Genomic DNA, 19,641 nt, shown 5'->3' with positions numbered 1-19,641 from the left:
ATGCTTCTGACCATGTTTCGGGTATTCTCTTCTTTGTCATAACTTCATTCATAATTTCTAATAAGTGAAGATTCAGTGTTTCCTGGAATGTCTTATAAAATTCCACTGGCAAACCGTCCGGACCTGGTGCTTTCCCAATGTTTTGCTTTTTTAAAGCTTCTGTTAATTCCATCATTGTTATATTACTTTCTAACATTGTTTCAATAACTTTGGGTATCTGGGGAAAATTTGCTTCCTGTAAGTATTGTTGAATTCTTTCTTCCTGAACATTCTCTTGATGGTACAGTTTTCCATAGTAATCTTGAATAATTTTTTTCTTCTCTGCATTTCCATAGCATACATGTCCTTGTTCATTTATCAATTGATTTATTCTTCTCAAGTCTCTTTCCTTTCTCAATTTATATGCTAGCCATCTGCCTGGTTTATTTGCATCTTCAAAATAGATTTGCTTAGCATTTCTAATTTTTGTGCTATTTCTTCTTTTTCCATTAGCCCCATTTTATGTTTAGTTATGTCCATTTTAATTTTAATGTCCTTTTTTTGTGGAAATTGTACACTATTGTACACTATTTTGTGTACACTATTACACTACAAAGATAGGTATACAGACGACTATATGTATCTGTATGTGTACATGTAAGTGTGTATGTGTATGCGTATGTTTGTGTATGTATATGCATATACATATATTTATATCTTTGTACATAAGTATATATGTGTGTATATATGAATGCATACATATATATGTATATGTGGGTGGGTTGGTGGATACACCCACACAAACATCCACACGCACATATATATGTATGCATACAGGGACTGTCTTATACCTAATTATGATTTTTTTTCTATAAACCACAGTATTCACCATCTACTATTTTTCAGCATTCATGCTTCTTCATGCTGCGAGATCCTTCTGAGGTCCAGCAGCCAGAATGTATAGATTATTTAGCCATGACAAAGACACATTGCCCAGCATGCACCATGTGGAAACTAGTCTAAGTTTAGCTACTTCAGTAACTGCTAATACATAATTTAATTTTATTCATAATTGTATTTACTACTTGTACTGTGTTTTTTTTTTAAATAACTGTACATATATACCTAAGGTTTACACAAAGTATCACTGGGAGAAAAAATATTTATCAAGAACATATCTTATCACTTTTTAAAATTCAAATTATTTAAATGGTAGTCTTTTCAAGCACTCCTCTGAAACATTTAGATTTTATAAGGGAGATATTCACAACCCTTTCTCAAGAATTCTTCCCTCATATTGTATAATCAAGAAATTTAGAGAGACTATAATAGTTCTTTCCCATCACTGTATCTCCCTTAGCTTTAATCATTGTTTCAGATTTAGAGAAATACACTTAATTGCTTTCTATTCACAGAAATCCAGACCTGGAACAATAATTGCTGCAGGGTGATAAATGTCTTCATATGTGGTCTTTTCATATGTATTTCTTTTTTATGTGATCTGTAAGATTTTTTTTCCCTTTGGCTACAGTCATATTTTCAATCTCTTGATCTACCAAGCCGATAACCTAGTCTTAGAATATAAATCTGTACTACCAAAACAAAGAGAGTTCTGTTTATCCATGTTATCTGATATAAAGTACATTTTCAGTAATCATGAAGAGCTTATGAAACAACAACTAACATCAAAACTGGGGAATAAACTAATGTTTAATACATAAATGTTCCTTGTTGCTTTGGAAATCACGAGGCAGAGGATAGATATTGAGCAATTTTTTTTCTAAATCCACAGAGGTAATGTTAAAATAACTATACACTCTTTTTTCTATCCTAAATTTATTTAAAGAGAAATTTCAAGTTCCAGCACATATATCGTACATTTCAAGCAATGACATATTTGATATTTAAAGAAATTAGTACAAAATATTTTGATTAGATAAAATATCACAGGAATTAAATTAAATTCCATGATTATGTTACTTGCAGAGATAACTTCTTAAGGATTTTATAAAGAAGGTTTAAAGAAGATAATCAGAAGATATTAATACATAAGAATTATGATATATTTATTTGAAATGATTAAGAGACCGGATACACTGATTTAATACATTATTAATTTACAAAGTATGGTATATTGGTAGATTCTGAATCTGGAGAATGAGAGAGTGGTCAATGGATTTGAAGACATCAGTTTTTATACCATTACTAAAAAATAAAAATAAAATAAAAGAACCAATGGAATGCACAGAGCATCATATAGCATCTTCAGGTTTTCCTGCTAGCAAAATAATGATTATTCAACATAGAATAATATGGTTACAGAAAAAGCAAAAGAACAAGAAATATTATTGCTGATATACCACTGATTAACTGAGGAGTATATTCCCAAAGATCAATATGTGTTAACTCAATACCTTTAATTATATTAACAATATCAAACTGTGGAATGTTCTTCGGGAAATTGTTTTCCTGCAAAACGTATATACGCTCTAGATTCAACACAGTAAAATATACTGCATTCAGTTAAGGAGTGAGGAAATATTCTCTCTATATATTAAATATATACTTAGGGAGACTGGAGTAGAAAAAGTTGTGGTTTTAAAATTAGAGGGAGAAACTGTGAACAACCTATTATGCTGTGACATTAATATGACAGATGAATGTGAAAATGATCTTCAAGTTCAAGTAATGGAAGTCAAGGAATAGAATGGGAGGGAAAGGGGTGCTATTAAGATTAAATATAAAAAGGAAACTAATGACAATGGGCACAGCAGCTAGTCTTAGAAGACATTGTAGTGATAAATAATCTCTACTTTTCAGAACTGAGTATCAACAATAAGGGAATCTGCTGTTAAGAAATATGCTGCCAACTGGCACTTGGAAGAAAGATAATGAAAGCCTAATGAAAGATATTCACATTCTGAGGGGTCCATGTAAACCAAGAACAGAATCGTGCAAGCAATTATTTTCCTTTTGACGGGCACTTTATGAATGTGAATGTTGGACTTTAAAGAAGCAGGAGAGAAAAAGTATTCAAGATTTTGAATGTTGGTGCTGGAAAAGATGGCATGAACAGACAAAAAAACCAAACAAATAGATTATCAAATAAATCAACCCAAAGTTTTCACTCAAGGTTTGATGACCAAGTTCAAAATCATATTTGAGGCATTATGCTTTATCTTGTCCAAGTTTTCAAGTAGGGAAATTTCATTCCAACCTCCTGATATGGGAGGGTGCATCTAGAACTTTGTATACAAAACATGCTTTTCCATTAAAATGAGTCTCGGTTAATTGCATGGTTTATCTATGAGCATTTTTAATTCACTATCTTTTTACACCTTTTTTGAAAATCTGAGTTTTGAGTTTACTTTTCAGATATATCATTTAAAAGTTAAAGGCAGTTATTCTGTGCCCAGGAGATTTGTGAAATCATGTGCAATTTTGATTAATTAGGATTGTTGTCAAGATCACTTTTTAGCATATAACAGCCTCAGAATAATTATTTCCACCTTCAACAATCTCAGTGACAAAGGATCTAATTCCATCTTGTTATTATGAACAAATGGTATTTCGCTCTTAATACTTATGAGAAAATGCATTTTGGTAATATCCAATCTTTAATAAAGAGAGCTTGTTAGGACTTGCATAAGTTCCAAAGTTTATTTAAAAATAGGGAGAAGAAATATCTTTCATCACAAAGGAATGGAAGAGAGAAGTGAATTATAATACAATTATATGATATTTAATTCCAATCAAACTACTTTTATGTGTAACAAAGTTATCCAATACATGTTCAAACAATGATTATATGGCAGAAGAACTGTTAAATTTGATTAATTTCAGAATGCCTCATGTTTAAAAATATTTTTGTAACACCAACAAAAAATATATTGATTCCATATCAATTAGAAGTTTTCTTCCTTAACCGAATTGTTCATTAAGTGTTGTTCATAAATGCTACACAATCTGATTATTTTTCTTAACATATATGATTGATTTTTATGGTTAAGTGTTTGCCTGTATGTATTCCCATTAGTTCTTTCTGTAAAAAAAAGTGTTGAATCATCTGCACGCAGGGTATATAAACTGCCTTATGAAGAAGCAATTTAAAAGATGAAAGAGAACAATTTGAGACTGCTGTTGAAAAGGCTAAACTAAAAAATAAAGTAAAGGAACCCTATGTGTGACATACATAAATGTTATTATATGAAGATGTTGAGTTCACTTTTCTGTTAAAGGCATGCTGCATGTTACCAACATCTGGATTCCACAAGTAGAAATGCAACTTCTTTGCAGTGGGAGCTTTCGTGTATATTTTATTTAATAATAGGTCAAGAATCTCAATACACTATAATCAGTGTTACGTTTCAAAATAGTTTACCACCAGTTCAATGGGTGTGGCTTGGTGGGCACGCTTTGTACACACGCACACACTTTGTGCGTGCATGCGGCAAACACACACTTTGCCCAGGCGCAGATGCTTTCCAACTCAACTCCTGCAATCCTGTACTCTCCCTGTAGCTTCAGCAGCTGGCACGCGGCAATCTGCTGTGCCGCGCAAAACAGCTGCATTTCAAAAGCAGGGATTAAAAATCAGTATGGGAGCCTGGGCAGGCAGGTGGGCTCAACAGCAGCTCCTCAGAGAGAACCGGTATGGTCTCTACTGATCTTTGGCGCTACCAGTACGCCAGAAGAATAGCACCACTTACTACAATCATTATTACAAGAATTAGGTAAGGACACTACAAACAAGCAGTTGCATAGACATAGACATTATAGACACTAAAGGAACACAAAACCAAGCAGAACAAGCAAAACTAAACAAGAAAAAAACCAACAACTGCCACTATATATACATACTCACACGTGCATGCACATGCACACACACATACACACACTCATAGACCCACACAGACACACACACATATATACTATCATATATATTATATAGATATATATTCAACTGAGATTTTATTCAGAGTAAAGTCATTTTATATTGCCTAACTTTGATTTAAAAAGCAGCTCATCTTCAGCTTATACACATACACAAAGCAATTGTTAAGAAAACAATTCAAATGCTTTGTGTGCTATAATTATTTTGCCTCTGTTGTTTAAATTAAGCCCTGCAGAGAAATCAGGAATTGTGACTACTCGTTAGTATTTATGTTCTCTATTAAGTGGGTACATATCAGTTTACACACACACTTAATAGGTTACATTTTAATTTACACACACACAACTGGATGTTTGTACTGAGGAACAAAGGCAGAAGGAAATGACCTGACTCTAGCAATCTCTTAGACAACAAATTGGCAGAGTGATAAAGGAAGGCATACAAAGTAAACTCCTAATAGTGTATATGCATTGTGTTAAGTAGTTTCACGAAGTGTAGAGAAATCGGTATTGTTGAATTCACATTTAATTCATTAGGTGTGTTTGAGTTTTATCATATTAATTGGTCATTGGTATATTTGAAATGAGTAGATAAAAAAAAATCTGAAGATTACATGGGTTGGTGTTTGTATGATTCTACCACACTACGAAACAGTAATCTATAAACCTAGACAGTGATGCAGAAGAATTGTATGGATTAGTCTAAATATAGTCCAAAATATCTTTCAGTATTATACATTTATTAAAACTGCTTCACATAAAAAGTCTGGAATTCTTTCCAAGCAACCAAACCAACCTTATTTACCAGTCCCAAGAACTGGTACCTAAAAGTACTTGTTGCAATAAGACCCAAAGGATTCATGAGTAGCATATAAGCTTTTCATTATTTTTCCCAAATGCCCAATTCTCACCAATCAAAGTAATTGAACTTTTCACTCATAAAGGACGTTCAAAGCCTTAAAATATTTCAAGGAAAACATGTAGGTTTAGTTATTGTTCTTATATTTCTATAATGCACTGATTTATCCTACTCTAAAATTTATTTATAGTCAGTTTAAGAAATAATTTACCTTGGCAACATTGGCAGCATTGGATTAAATTTAGAACTAGGAATTACCTAGAAAATCACTCAAGTGTGTCCTTTACTTTTTAGAATATTGATTCAGTACCACTCACTAAATTTTGGATTTGCTAGGTTCAAATTAAGTATTTTCTTTGCAGAGACAGTTATGCATCAGTTAACCTACTAAAAACAACTTTTATTCAAAAATTCTATTGTTCCATTATATTCTGTTCTATTCCATTCCATCTATCAACTCTACAGCAAAAATAGGTATGTTTGACCATAAGTGATTTTAAGTGATTCAAGAAAAATCCTCTTTTAAAAAACATATTTTGATACAAAACAACAATAAATACCATTCCAAGGCTCCACTGCATGTAAACTCTATAACAAGTAGTAAAATAAATAAATAAATAAATAATAAATTAGGGAAATAAGATATCCTCCTGTACTACTTGAAACATTATTAAAACTTACATTAACAGGAAACAAAATAACAGAACACTTCATCTGGTTTAAAGTATTATATAGTTATGTACAGGGGTGGGATTCAAATTTCTTAACAACCGGTTCTGTAGGCGTGACCTAATTTGTGGGTGTGGCTTGGTGGTCATGTGACTGGCGTGGGTGTGGCCAGGTGGCCATGTGACTGGCAAAACAAATGTAAGTGGTCCTTGCTTAATGGCCAGTTGCTTAGCAAGTGTTCTAATTTACAACTGACCTCCATAGAGCTACTTGACCTGTTTTTGTGTTTTGACATACACACACACACACACACACACACACACACACACACACTTCTAACCCTGCTATTCTTTGATTCTATAAGGATCTCCTGCTGGAGCAGTGAGGTGGTTGGACTAGATGACCCCTGAGATCCCTTGCAGGCCAGCCCTAGATTGCTGTGCTGCTTCAAAGTCTTCTGAAGCCAGGGTTTGTGCCCTTCCTTCCTCTCCCTTTTTTTCTCCTTCCCTCCCTCTCTCCTTCCATGTATTTGTCTATCCATCCATATATCTCATTCACTTTCTTCTCTCTCCCTCTCTTCTTTCTTTCTTTCTTTCTTTCTTTCTTTCTTTCTTTCTTTCTTTCTTTCTTTCTTTCTTTCTTTCTTTCTTTCTTTCTTTTTCTTTCTGTCCCTTCCTTCCATCCCCCTTTCTTCCTTTCTCTCTCCCTTTTTATTTCTTTCTTTTCTTTCTTGTATCTTCCTTGTCTCTTTGTCTCTCACTTTCTTTTTCTTTCCCTCCCTCTCTCTTTCCCTCTCTTTCTCTTTCTGTTTCTGTAGCCCCCTCTCTTTCTCTCTGTCCCCTCCCTCTCTCCCTCTTTCTCTCTCTCTCTCTTCCTGTCCCTTCCTCCTTCCCTCTCTCCTTCTAAAGCTAGGAAGCTCACCTGAAACACATCCATACACACACACCCAGGGATGGGATTCTCCCAGTTTGGCCCTGTTCTATTGAACTCTGCCTCTCAGATAATAAGCCTGCAGGCAGGGACTGTGCTTTTTAATCTTTGTGTAGGGTCTTAAAAAAAATACATGCAATCAACAGAAACAAATGAGGCTCCTTAGAAACAAGAGGATGCTCAGAGCAACCCCAGTTCTACAGTATCTTAGAATAAGAACAGCCCAGAAGAAAGGCAATAGCAGGAAGGAAGGAAGGAAAGAAAGAAGAAGAAAGAAAGAAGAAACCACCCTACTGAGGGCTGCAGAATCATGCAGCCATCAATGTTTCAGATTGGTGACCCTTCCTAGACCCAAATGATACTTCTTATTGTATCTACAGTACATGAGTTTCAGTCCCAAAGATGCTCCTTCTCCCCAGGAGCCCAACCTTCAATTCTGGATGAATGCTTCTGCACCCTTTCACTCTTTGTTCCTCAACATCCTTCTTACATTGGATCACAAGCTATTGAACCAGATCAAAACCAAGAACAGCAGTTGCAGTTATGCTGCAACCATCATAAGTGTGAAAAATGGTCATGTCACTGTTTTCAGTGCCATTGTAACTTTGAATGGTCACTAAATGAACTGTTGTAAGTCAAGGATTACCTGTACTAAAATACAAAAAGCTTCTTTGCTTGCAAAAAGCTGCCCTAAATATCAATCATTAAATTAAAAATACCTGCAAGCTGGAGTTACAAATCAGGCAGGGTGCCAGAGCATCTTGAGGAATTAAAATAGTTAAAATGCAGTGATAACTATGAAACAGCCAACACTTGTTCATAAAGTGAAATCCTTTAGCAGAGAGGTCATTTAAGCTCTCCAGAAAAAGCAGACCCAGGAAAAGTAATCCTTAGATCCATTTGCACCATTTAAAAATACCAGCTGGTCTCACTCTCCTTACAAGATATCCTAAGGAAATCACCCAGATTTAAGGAAAGGTCACATGCCCCCAGAAAGGCAGTAAAAAAAATCAGTGCCAAGCTTGCATCCTGCCTCTTGGAAGTACACCCCAAAAGAACAGTGCCAGATAGTATTAAAGCAGTGAAGGAAGACCCCCTCCCCAAATAGAAAAAGAAACCATGAGGCAAGAAAAAATTCAAACACAATAAAAATAACTAAATCACAACAGTAGCTGTTGCTTGTCGAAGCTGAATAGGGAAAATTACCCCATCAATAAACACAGGATTAAACTTCACCAAGCATAGAATTAAGCTTCATCAAAAACCAGGTTTAGACCAAAACTCAGAAAGGGTATATAAACTCACATTTGAATGTCAATCCTTCTAGCTAGCCAAGAAGTCTTGCTGAATGTCACTCATCTTGGTTCCCTGTCACTAAAAGCTTTGCTTCATTATTCAATGATTTCTTCAAAGTGCTGATTGTCCAGGGAAGTATTTCCTTCCAACAGCAGTGTAAAAATCTTAAAACAACCCTTCTCCTTTAAGAAAGCCAAGCCTCACAAGCTCCGGAGACAGCAAGTCTAGGCTGTCTGCCAAGAATGTAATAAGGGTGGGAAAAAAACCATGGAGATTGATTCTAACTACTGGTTCTCCAAACTGCTTAGAAAGTTAACAAGGGATTCTATAGAACCGGATAGAACCGGTAGAATCCCACCCTTGGTTATGCACACGGGCATCAAAAACACATCTATAAAGATTATAAAGAAATAATTCAAGAAAAGACTAACAAAACGCTTTTTATTATCATTTCAAAACTTTCAGAAACACCATCTTACCATATTTATTTTATAACACTCAGTTGATTCAAACTTTATTTTTGCATTCTTGTATAATATATTTTGTTATTTATAGGCCTTAAATTTGTCAGTATCAAATTGTTTCCCTTTGATAATAACTTGATTAATATAATGTGGAATTCTAATAAATTAGGATTGTGCAACACATTTAAAAGAGGAGTTTCACAAAACATGGAAATTCAACAAGGTGCCTCTTTCAAAACTGTTAAAGCAACCATCTTCAGAAGAAAGTTTGTACTGCAGTTTTGAAAACTGTTTCTGCTGCCTTTTCATTTAGATGCATGGGGTAGAATCTCCCTGTGCATCCATTTTGTAGAATTTAGCACTGGTCTTTGAAATGACTGGAGTTTCAGTTACTTATTACTCCAAATTCATTAGTATGCATATATATATATATATATATATATATATATATATATATATATATATATATATATATATATATATATATATACACACAACACACACACACACACACACATATACATATACATACATATATATATATATGTGGATCTTTGATTATTCGGGTTTCTGTGTGTGTGTGTGTGATGTGTGTGTGTGTTGTGTGTGTGTGTTTTCTTAAGTTTTCGATGGGTCTTACATGTATGTATTGGCTTGGTTCAGGTATTTTCCCACGTCATTGTAGTTGTTCTTTTAAAGTTGTAGCGTTTCAGCAGAATCTCATCTGCCATCTGACTGCCAGCGGACACAATGAAGCCTTGTTGGGGTATTTTCCCATGTCATAAAGTTGTGGTTTTAAAGTTGTAGCAACATTTCAGCAGAATCTGATCTGCCATCATCAGGTTGTGTATTGTGTTCGTCTGTGAGTCAGGCTTCCATGCTCTGTTCTGTTTTAAATTTAGTGCTAGCCTCCTGCTGTGTTAGAATGGTTTTTTCTTTATCCTGATTGGTTGGGAGTCTTGGTCTGTGTTTATTGGTCTTGGAGTTTGCTGTGTTCTGCTTGATGGGTGTCTCTGATATCTTCTGTCTGTTTTGTAGCATTTTTTTTGTCTTGATTGGCTGGCAACATTGTGTTCCTGTATTGGAGGCTTGGCTCCAAGTAAATGGGCGGCTATCATTTATTAGGAAGCTAGGTTTCATCTGGGTGCCTGGTTGGGGTGTGTTTGAACTGGAGGTATCAGGGGAATCTGTTTGTGCCCAGGTGTTTGCCTGGCTTGTGGTGTGGAGATTTTTGTTTGTGAGTGCAGGCTTCCAAATGATTGACAGTCTGGTGGAATCATCTCTTCTATTCATGCTTTCAGGTCTTTTTTTCAATCTCTATGGCTTCTCTGATAATTCTGTGGCTGGGGTTTTCTATAGTGGCTAGGGTTTTGCCATTGAAGTTGATGCTATGACCTGTGGCTTTCATGTGTTAGACTAGTGAGGAAGTGTGTTCCAGGTTCTTTTTTACTGCATTTTGTGTTCATCCAGGTGAGTACTTATTCTTCTATTGGTCTGTCCAATGTATGTGGCAGGGCATGATGCCCAGGGACTTCATATATGCCCTGGTTTTCCAGGTCAATTTTATCTTTGGGGTTTCTTAGGATGGTGGCTATTTTTCTGTCTGTTTTGAAGGCAGTCTTGATGTGATGTCTGTGTAGTATTTTACTGATTTTGTCTGTAGTACTTCTTATATATGGGAGGACAGCTGTTCCATAGATCTGTTCATCTTCTAGGTCTCCATTATGTCTCAGTGTTTTTTTTAGGTGTGATCTTCAAACCATTGGCTGTTAGTAGTTTTGGTTTTAGTTTTGGTACAGCTAGCATTTGTCTGGTTCAGCTACTCGTGGGTGTACTTTAGTCAGGGTGCATAGTTCAGTCTTTATGTGTGTCTTATCTGCCAGGCGTTTGGTTCTGGCGATTAGTGTTTTGGCCACGGAGTTTATTTGTGCTGGGTGGTGGTGCATTGGGCATTGATGTAGCAGTTGGTGTGTGTTTTCTTCTGGTATATGGTGTGTCCTAGTGTGCCATCTGTTTTTTTGTAGATCAGTACATCTGGGAATGGTAGTTGTTTGTTTGTTTCCGTTTCCATGGTGAACTTGATTTTGGGGTGTGTGCTGTTTAGGTGTGTTAGGAAATTGTTTAGGTTTTCTTTTCCATGGGGCCAAATCACAAATGTGTCATCAATGTATCTTAACCATAGTTTGGGTTTGTGGGTGGCATTAGCCAGGGCTCTGGATTCGAATTCTTCCATGAACAGGTTTGCAATGACGGGTGACAGTGGTGATACCATAGGGGCTCCTTCAATTTGCTTGTATCTTTGTCCTTTGTATATGAAATATGTGTTGGTTAAGCAGTGTTCTGCTAGTTCCATGAGGTGTTTAGCTGGTTGGTATTTATTTTTGATGATTTCAAGAGTTTCTTTTATCGGGACTTGAGAGAATAGTGAAACCACATCGAAACTTAGAAGCAGATCTTCTTGTTCCACATGTAGATCTTTGATCATTTCCAAGAAGTGGCATGAGTTTTGTACATGTGTAGCTGCTGCTTCAGCATGGGGCTGTAGCTGCTTTGCTAAGTGTTTAGGTAGGTTTTGTAGTGGTGCTACTCTGGAGCTATGGGTCTGAGAGGTATGCCTTCTTTGTGTATTTTTGGGAGGCCGTATAGTTTGGGGCATCTGGAAGATTTTTCTCTTGGGATAATTGTCTGTTGGATCTCTTTGCTCTCTTATATATATAAGAGAAATTCCATTCAAGCATCATCACAAAATCTCCAGAACCGTAAAGCCTATAAACTTGAAATTTGGCACCTATGTTCCTCTTGGCTTCTAGGTGCTCACTAAGAAAGGATTTTTTGAAATGACTATCAGAGCATTTCATATATTATTATTAACACACTCTGATGCTAAGGAGTTCTACTCCCCCTCCCCACCTGAAATCTGTTCCAAATACAAAACAAAAACAGAGGAGAGGATTTTCGGTTTTAGTTTCACAGCAGCAAGCCACACCCAGGCTCCTTGCTATCTCCTTCTTGCTCACACAGCAAATACTGTTTCAGTTTCCAAACAGCCCTCAACCCTCTCACACACTGACAGGACCCTAGCCAGATAAATACCGATAGATGATGGTAGGCAGAGGCAGATTTTTCCCCTTGTTTTCCTCCCCAAAACTAAGCCCCACCACATAGTTTTGTAGAGAAACACGGGTATCAAACTAGTTTTATATACTCTTGTCTTGTTGTGTACTGTAGAGGGCATGGAAAATGCCTTGAAGGACAGTGGGAATATCTGTTACCAAGGTAACTATCAGACAAGAATCCTAGTCCAAGAAGCATATTTAATTTACATAAAGTTAAATTGAAAGAGAAAATAAGTACATTCAGGCTTGCAAGATTTTGTTTTAATAAAAGTAGTTTTAGGCTGATATGGTATTGGTTTCTTAGTCTGGTTTACTTTATAGAGCTGGTATCTATTTCTCAGTTATTTATTTTATTTACTTCTTCTGTGAAGGTATACTATTTTCGTAGTACCATTTATTTCCAAAACTATCTTGGAGAAAAAGAAACTTCCAATCATTTTTTTTCACTCTCCAAAATCAATTATTGTTCTTTCCTTGCCTCCCCCCAAATCTATTTTCTGAAAATACAAATTTATTATGTCACTTTTGTAATAAAAATCACTTTATTTTATATGGGGAAGGGGAAGTGGTTGTTTCTCTTCCCCTGAAAGAAATCATCAAGATTAGAAGTGGAGGAAAAATTATATATTTTTGAAAATTCCAAATCTGAATAAAACATTTTTACATAGCATCCATTCAGGCAAAACATGACATTTTTATCTTTTCTTGGTGGTTAAATTTTGCCATGAATGTTAATTATTAAAATGCAATTAAAGAAAGAATAATCTTAGCAGAAAAATCCTGTACCAATTAGTTTAAAATTAGATATACTAGGACAATGAATTCTCCGCAGTTATATAGGTAAGGTAAGAATATAGGTGCCCTATATTTTAAATTGCTGAATAAGGAACTAACTCTGTTCTTGTCATTTCTGCACAACAGCATATAAATTACAAAGACATGCAGTAGCTTGTGTCAGACATGCAGAACTACCATGTAATAAAGCAGCTACTTTAGCTTTCCCTTTATAACAGTGCTAAAACCTATAGCAATTTCTAATCTAAGCCAACATAGCCTTGACTATGTGGAATCTTTTGTTCATTTCCATTGTGCATTTTCAAACTATCAGCTAGTCAACTATTACATTATCTCACTGAATTATTTTACATGAACAAGAAGAGCTTTATTATAAATTTGATAATAAAGGTGAGTCTGCCTTCAATTCTGAACAAAAGAAAAAAATTATTCATAAGCTTAAGGATCTAAAGAATCTGAAAAAATATCAAGTATCTAAATAAGATTTTTATCTTAGAAAGTTATAAACAGATTAAGGATTCAGATGAAATTGAAACTTTAACAATAAGATTTTAGAGTTAATGAAATCGAAGGAGGAAGGTATATTAAGTATGTTCACTGCCTTAAAATATTGTCACATACCCACTCTAAATTAACTCCAAAAACAGAATTATGCACCAAACCCATTAAATACTGAGTTCTTTACTCTGGATAGAGTTCTGCTCTGTTTACTAACTATGTATTATAAGATCACCTGTATATTTGTCTATTCTCCATCTCTTTTTGTAAATGTGTCTTTCACATACTCATAGAAAAGTTATTGATGATTAAGAAAACTATTTCCAGAATAAGAAGTTATGATAAAATAGTTGCAATGTATAATTCCACTTCAAATTGCTCAGTCTCTGATTGCTGCATTGTCACATTAGGGTGTTTTTTTATCACCACTTTAGTTATAATTTAAAAAAAAAACCTTCCCTTACCAGTAAAACATATCATATACTTTAGAGCCAAATATGTATTAGTTTTGCAATCTGGATGGTAGGAAAATTGCTTTTTTATCTCTAACAATAACACCTTGTTCAGATAATAATATATTCTGATAAGATAAACTCAAGTAGCAGAAAATTTGTTTTTTTGTATAATTTAGGGGGATTTAACTGGATTTTATATTTGTAAAGAGATATGAAGTACTTATAAAGCCATTTGTTCTTTTCATGAGAAAAACACCTGAATGCCTTGATTTATCTTTTTTTCTAGTTTCAGGAATGGCAGCTTTCTTTTCCTATTGAACCAGTAATTTGATTTTTCTTGCCTTTTGAGACTACTGTATAATATATGCTTGGTTCAAGCCATCTCAAAGTTTTGATTCCACACCGAGCCATTTTACCGATATTCATCTCTGCACCAGTTCACTTACATGCCACATAAAAGGTTACGTTCATTTTATAGAACTGTTATGCTAAGAAATAACAGAGAAGGCTGCACCCCACAGTCTATATACATTGTTAGATTATTTTTCTTAACCTTCCCCTAACAAATATCTAAATCAAGTATAAAGTTATTAGGCAAATACTAATAATTTTCTGCATTATCTCTGCTTATTGGTCAAATTGTGAAAAATGGCATTGAACTCAAAGTGAAATCTGGTCTTTTTGTTACATAATAATTACAATTTACAGATTCTTCTTATTTCCAAGTGTTCCAAATCATAGACTAATGGAGAAAAGTTAATTATTGTTGCATCTGATACATACAGACAAAATAGAATAGTTGCTGGTTGCCAGGCTTCCTTTTTGTAATCTAAATTAGAACAAGTTAAATTCATGAATAAGAACTTAGCAAATGTAATTAACAAGAAGTTGCAACAGAAGAATTCTATCAAGTACCTTATTTTCAGACAAGAACATCTATATCTATGCAATTTAAAGGAGCAAAAAGCATATGTCTATTCTTGCTTTTTCTGTGCAGAAGGATGGAAGCTTTCCTTTTTTTGTGGGCATTTGTTCCCTTTTAGATCATTGCATTTACCAAATGTGAGAATCAATTCACAGTGGCTAAAAGTAATTTGAGACTAATGGGTAAGAACATTTAGAATATATTTTTCTATTACCCACTTGTCTACTTTACATAGTGTTTTATTAATCTAGTGCAAAACTAGGGGAAAGAATTCTGAATAATTGTTTGACTTTGCACATCAATCCATCATGGACTACCTCTCATTTATTTTATTTATTTATTTGATTTGTCAATCACTTACAAGGTAATAGATATAAGTACAAACATGAGTAAGAGTACAGGAAATAGGTATGAATAAATGGGAACAAAAGGACAGGGACGATAGACACGATGGTGCACTTATGCAAGCCCCTTATAGACCTCTTAGGAATGGGGTGAGGTCAATAGTGGATAGTTCGAGGTTAAAGGAGTGGGAGTTAGAGCAGTGATCCCCAACCTTTTTTATGCCGTGGCCCGGTATCCCCAACCTTTTTATGGCGCGGCCCAGTACCGGCATCAGCTGGGCGCCGCCATCTTGTTTTGATGAAAAAGTGCTTCCGGTGAGCTCACCGGAAGCACTTTTTCATCAAAACAAGATGGCGGCACTAGCGCTCTGGTGAGCTTTTCCGGTAGAAATGGCTTTCTACCCAGAAAAGCTCACAGAGCTGGCGCCGCCATCTTGTTTTGATGAAAAGTGCTTCCGGTAAGCTTTCACCCGGAAAAGCTCACCGGAAGCACTTTTTCATCAAAAAAAGATGGCGGCGCCCAGCAAACCAGCGGCCCGGTAGGATTTGTTCCACGGACTAGTACCGGTCCGCGGACCGGTGGTTCGGGACCCCTGGGTTAGAGGATGTAACAGAGTCAGGTAGTACATTCCAGGCATTGACCACTCTGTTGCTGAAGTCGTACTTTCTGCAATCAAGTTTGAAGTGGTTTACATTGAGTTTGTATCTGTTGTGTGCTCTTGTATTGTTGTGGTTGAAGCTGAAGTAGTCATTGACTTGTAGGACATTGTAGCATATAATTTTGTGTGCTACGCTTAAGTCTAACTATAGGCGGCATAGTTCAAGGTTGTCCAAGCCCAAAATCTCAAGCCTGGTGATATAGGGTATTCTGTTGTGAGCAGAGGAGTGTAGTACTGTTCTCATGAAATACTTCTGGACTCACTCTATTTACTTACTTTACTTTATTGTCATTGCATCTCTTACAACAAAATCAAACACCATCTTCAGTGCACATCATGACCATGAAAATAAATACAAACACACATCCTTCACCCTTCACACATTGAACCAGAAACCCCTGACACCACACTGAACTATACAGCAGAATTCAAAAGAGCTACTGTCCTGGGATAGAAGCTGTTTTTCAGCCTATTTGTCCTTGTTTTTATTATTCTGTACCGTCTGCCAGATGGTAATTGTTCAAAAAAAAAAATTGCCCAGGATGAGATGGATCTTTGAGAATGTTTTGAACTTTCTTAAGGCAACGGGAGCGATAAAGCTCTTCCAAAGAGGGGAGAAGGCAACCAATGATATTCTGGGCAATGACATTAACCGTCTGGAGTGCTTTCCTATCTGCCACTGTGCACTTGGCAAACCATACAGAGGTGCAGTATGTTAAAATGCTCTCTATGGTGCAGTGGTAGAAGGTCACCAGCAGTTTCTCATTCAGTTGTTGTTTTCTGAGAAGCCTCAGGTAGTATAATCTGTGCTGGGCCCTTTTGACCAGGGCTGCAATGTTGGCACCCCAGGTCAGGTCCTCTTTTAGGGTAACACCCAGAAACTTAAAACTGGCCACTTGCTCCACTCAGTCTCCATTGATAAGCAAGGGCTGGATATCTGATCTGTATTGTATTGTATTAATGTCTGATATGCAGTGCAGATTCCAGACTGATGAGCTGTATTTGAGTATTGGTCTGGCAAAAGTTTTGTATGCTCTAGTTAGCAATTTGATATTTCCAGAGGAGAAGCTTTGTAAGATTAGATTTACAACTCTTAATGCCTTTTTGGCAATACTGCTACAGTGAGCTCTGGCGCTTAGGTCATTTGATATGAGAACTCCAAGGTCCTTGACAGAGTGAGGATCATCACGAGGTCATATCCACCTAGTTTGTATTTGGTGTACTCATTTTTTTTACCAATGTGTAGGACAGACCATTTGTTGGTCAAGATTTGGAGTTGCCAGATGTTTGACCATTCAGACACATAATCAAGGTCGCTTTGAAGGATAGTAGCATTGTCAGTGGTGTTGAATAGTTTTACGTCATCTGCAAAGAGGACGCAGTTGCTTATAAAGTGATGTAAAGGTAATTTATATAGAGTATAAAGAGTGTGGGTCCTAGAATGCTGCCTTGGGGAACACCACGGTTAACTGGAGAAGGGTTTGATATAGCGCTCCCTATTTTTACTATTTGTTGCCTGTTTGACAGGAACACTGTAATCCACTTATGGAGGGATCTAGAAATGCCATAAGAGTTTAGTTTTAACAGTAGTTTGTCGTGTACCACTGAATCAAAGGCTTTGCAGAAGTCTATGTAAATTGCATCTATAGCTTTACCCTGGTCAAGTAGAGTAGTCCATATGTTTTTGCAGTGAAGGAGTTGTAGATTGCAGGATAATTTTTTCCTGAAACCAAATTGTTTTTTGGAGAGTAGGTTGTTTCATTCTAAGTGGAGAGTGATGAATTGGTTAATGATTGATTCCATGACTTATTGAAATACTTTTGAAGGATAGGATATCGTTACAGAAAGGTTTTTAATTTAAGTAGACTTTTTGAATTTGAATTCATGATTTATATATTTCTATCTCCAGTTCCTATGATTCCTACATTATTAGAAAATATAGTACTTTTACTTGTGATGATATCAATATACTGTGCCTTATATTATTTATAAATGCATTAACCAGTTAAAAAAAATTAGTTCTGGAAGAAGAAAGGAGAGGAGATGAGGGCAGGACAGGGCAGGGCAGGGCAGGGCAGGGAGGAGAAGGGAAGGGATAATCAGCTTGGATACCAACAATTTGCTTTCCATCGTGGTGACTTCATTCTTCACTATATTCTTCATTATAGATTTTGTTCAATTCTTTATTTTATTTTTTATTAAATTAGTTTGCCACCCGTCTTGTCACAAGGCAACATGCATATAAAATTTTAAGATGGCATTGAATATATTTTCAGTATGAATAAAAATGAGGTTATATTGCTGTTTGAATAATGGAACTTTTAATTGTCAGAAAGTAACAGAGAAGACCTTGAAGAGAATCTTGAAGAGATAGCAGAAACAATTCTGCACACATGGCAAACAGCTGCAGAGGGGGAAAAAACGTATTCATCCGAAGAATGGAAGAGCAATCATCCAAAATGATGTTGAAATGTACTCTTTACACCACTAAAGATTTTTTTAAAGTATTTAGCATAATGCTAACCTTTATTCTCATTAACGTTTTACAGAAAGCTATACAAACCATACTAGTGCAGCTTGAAAAAGTTTGAGAATTATAAATCTGTAAAAGCCATCATGGTAGAAGACAATTCATTAGATAAATTTTAATGCATGTTATTCAGATATGAAAAAAAATATTACTGCATGTTGTGATGCATGAAGTACTGCATACTTGATAAGTATACAGTTGTGGGCAATGATAATTTGTTGTGTCTTTGATCAGGTAATGCACATTTATTAATATAATAAAAAGGTAAGGAGCCCCTGTGGATTTTACTCTGCTAGTTGTTGTGAACTATAGAGGGTGGTGCTCATCTCTATTTCAAGGCCATTGAGTCAGCACAATCCAAAGATATTTCCATGGTCATGTGGCCCAGCATGATTTCCATAAAGTGGAGTTACCTTCTCACAGGAGTTATACCTATTTAACTACTTGCGTTTACATGTTTTTGAATTGCTATGTTGGCAGGAGCTGGGGCAAGGATGGAGATTCACCCTGTCATGTGGCACTCAGGTCTTGAATCTGGGCTGCCAGCTTTCCAACTGACAAGCCCAGTATCTTAACTGCTAAGCCATCTCACCCCTCCAAATAACTTATATAGGGTTACCAACCTTCCTGTCCCAAGATCTAATAAAAGAACCAAATCCATTATGGAACATAAGTAGGATGGGAGCCATATGGGGATCAGGAGAGGTGTAGGAGTTTCAAAATGCTAAAATGCATACAATCTATGCAAAAAATGTAATATACTATGTTCTTAATTATAATAGCTTACATCAAGTTAGTTTGTTAGTGTTAGAAGGCTGTGACACTACAGGTGGTCCTTGACTTACAGCAATTTGTTTGGTGACAATTTAAAATTATAGCAGCACTAAAAAAGTGATTTATGACCATTTTCCATACTTACAATCATTGTAGAATCCCCATGTTCATACTTGGTTTAATAAAAAGCATGGAGCTTCAGGTCCCTTCCCTAATACCAAAATAATATTGACTTTCTATTCAAATTCAAAGACTTCAGAAAGGTAAGCATAGAGGATACACCTGTACATGGACTTTGAAATTAGAGTAAATATTCATGTTAGGAGCTATTTATATAATTTATATTTATTTGGAAATTTCTATAATAAAACTCCTTAGAAATTAACTCTTTTTCTTAAAAGAGAGACTTGAATTATAATTCATATTGTTACATTGTCAGCGTTCCAAGTAAACCC

The sequence above is a fragment of the Notechis scutatus genome, chromosome 5 (assembly GCF_049901735.1).
Source record: "Notechis scutatus isolate UNSWTSFEM ecotype Mainland chromosome 5, rNotScu1.2, whole genome shotgun sequence".
Taxonomy (NCBI): Eukaryota; Metazoa; Chordata; class Lepidosauria; order Squamata; family Elapidae; genus Notechis; species Notechis scutatus.
This window is presented reverse-complemented; position numbering follows the sequence as displayed.